This window comes from Tupaia chinensis, unplaced genomic scaffold (assembly GCF_000334495.1).
Source record: "Tupaia chinensis unplaced genomic scaffold, TupChi_1.0 Scaffold148065_1, whole genome shotgun sequence".
NCBI lineage: Eukaryota > Metazoa > Chordata > Mammalia > Scandentia > Tupaiidae > Tupaia > Tupaia belangeri.
In genome coordinates this window covers 665,791-667,884 of record NW_006207915.1, presented here as the reverse complement: position 1 = coordinate 667,884, position 2,094 = coordinate 665,791, and the positions used below count along the sequence as shown (strand labels likewise).

At 47.4% G+C, this 2,094-nt stretch overlaps 1 long non-coding RNA gene across 3 annotated transcripts in view; it reads right to left on the bottom strand.

Annotated features, from left to right (window-relative positions):
* The window catches only part of LOC114006450 (uncharacterized), a 6,987-nt gene extending 5,668 nt beyond the window's left edge, over window positions 1-1,319 (bottom strand). For 2 of the 3 annotated variants that reach the window (XR_003548162.1, XR_003548163.1), the window contains exon 1: window positions 772-1,319. This is a non-coding gene — a long non-coding RNA (uncharacterized LOC114006450). The remainder of the gene's footprint in view (window positions 1-771) is intronic. The other variant, XR_003548164.1, reaches the window with a different exon arrangement.
* Window positions 1,320-2,094: the final 775 nt, after the last annotated feature.

The window sequence follows — 2,094 nt, the reverse complement described above, 5'->3', positions numbered from 1 at the left end:
ATGTCCGCCTCCTCCATTCTCCCCTCGGGATCTTGGGCACGCACGCACACGCACCCGGCGTGAGTTTCAAGCCACCGGGTCCAGGACACGAACCGCGGTCGACTACGTGGGAGTCCAGCGACATAGCCATTATGCTAACTGCTGGTTCCCTATTTAAAAAGATTTTTAAAAAGAATTATTTTATTTAACTTTATTTATCTACTTATTTTAATTTGACCAGAGAGGGACAGAGCAAGAGAGAGTGAGCGAGAGAGAAAGAGAAAAAGAGAGAGAAAGCAACCTGTCAGTTCTGGGACTCAAGTTGTGGTTGGCCATGTGGGAGTCCAGCACCTTAACCACCACGTTACCCGCTGGCCCCCTCATAATCTTTTTTTTTAAGATTAATTATAGGGGCCGGCAAGTGGCATGGTGGTAAAAGGCACTGGACTCCCACATGGCTCACCGTGGTTCAAGTCTCGGACCTGGTGGCTTGCTTTCTCACTTCCTCTCTCTCTCTCTGTCTCTCTGATCAAACTGAAAAATAATAATGATAATAATAATAAATAAAGTTAAATAAAATAATTCCTTAAAAAAGATTAATTATAAAGATCTTCTAAAACTTGATGAGAACAATAACAACAACCAAAACAACAACTCAATTTATCAATGGGCAGAGAATTGGGAAAGACATTTCTCCAAAGAAGAAAACGGTCAGTAAGCATGTGAAGAGAGGCTCGGTATTGTTCATCATTAGGAAAATGCAGGTCAAAACACAAGGAGGTGCCCCCGTACCTGTTAGGATGACTCTTATCCACAGACAGAAAATTGCAAATGCTGGCAGAGGTCTGGTGAAATGGGGACCCTGTGCATTGCCGGTGGGGATGCCGACGCTCTACTTCCGTGGAACTAGTATGACGGCTCCTTAAACTACAATGACCCTCTGATCTGTGATAGCAACAGATCGAAAGCAGCCCGCAAACAGATGTTTGTGCACCCATCGAGGTACGGCATTGCTCACAACAGGAGAAAGGAGGAAGCAAGCCGAGTGTCCACAGGAGGAGAGTGGAAAGAGATGTGGTATGTACATACAATGGAGCACTCTTCAGCTTGCAAAGAGGAGAAAATTCGGACCCGTGTTGCAACGCGGATAAACCTCGAGGACATCATGCTGAGTCAAGTAGACCAGGCGTAAAGGACAAACGCCGTGTGGTCCCACTTACATGGAGTAGTCAGCTTCACGGAGGCAGGAAGGAGGATGCTGGGTGCCAGGGCTGGGGTAGGGAGGGCTGAGGGCTGAGGGTTTATAGGCGCAGAGTCAGTTTTGCAAGCTGAAGAGTTCTGGAGCTGGATGGTGGTGAGGGTTGCACAACAACGTGACTGTACTGAGTACCACGGAATCGTACCCTTAAAAATGATTAAAAATAGTACATTGTATGTCATGTGTATTTTGCCACAGCATAAAGAAAATCACGCTGAATCTTTGCCCCGTGGGAGGACTGCAGCGCTGAAAGGGATCTCGCCGGTCGTGTACGGCAAGCCCCTGCATTACAGCTGAAGAGACTGAAGCGGGTCCTAAGGAATGGCATGACTTGATGGAGGCCGTGTACTATTAGCGGCTGAGCTGTCGGGATGGTTTCCTGTTGCACTGCAGGGACTCCAACACGTTTCTCTAACTAATCTTACATTTGTCTTCCCCGCCCCCCGCAATACCCTATCTACATGTCACACTTTTTTTTTAAAGTTTTGTTATGGGGTGCATGTGTTCACTGGAGAGAGACAGAGAGGGGGGAAAGGGAGCAATCACCCCTCAAGTGCTAGCTATGCCGCAATCCCTTCTCCATTCTCTTTTTTTGGGATTTTAGGCATGCATGCACATGTATCTGGCATGTTTTTCAAGGCACTAGGTTTGGGACTTGAACCCCACATCGGCCATGTGGGATCCGGCCACCTTAACCTCCACACCACCTGCTGGCCACATGTCACACATTTCAGAAAACTCCAGACTGCTCCTGTGGGAATCGGAGATCAGATCTGTATTCCTTTGATTAAAATGTTCCCTGCTGCCTCGCTCTGCCTCATTCTGTCATTAAAGGTAGAATTCCTTAGTGGGGTCTA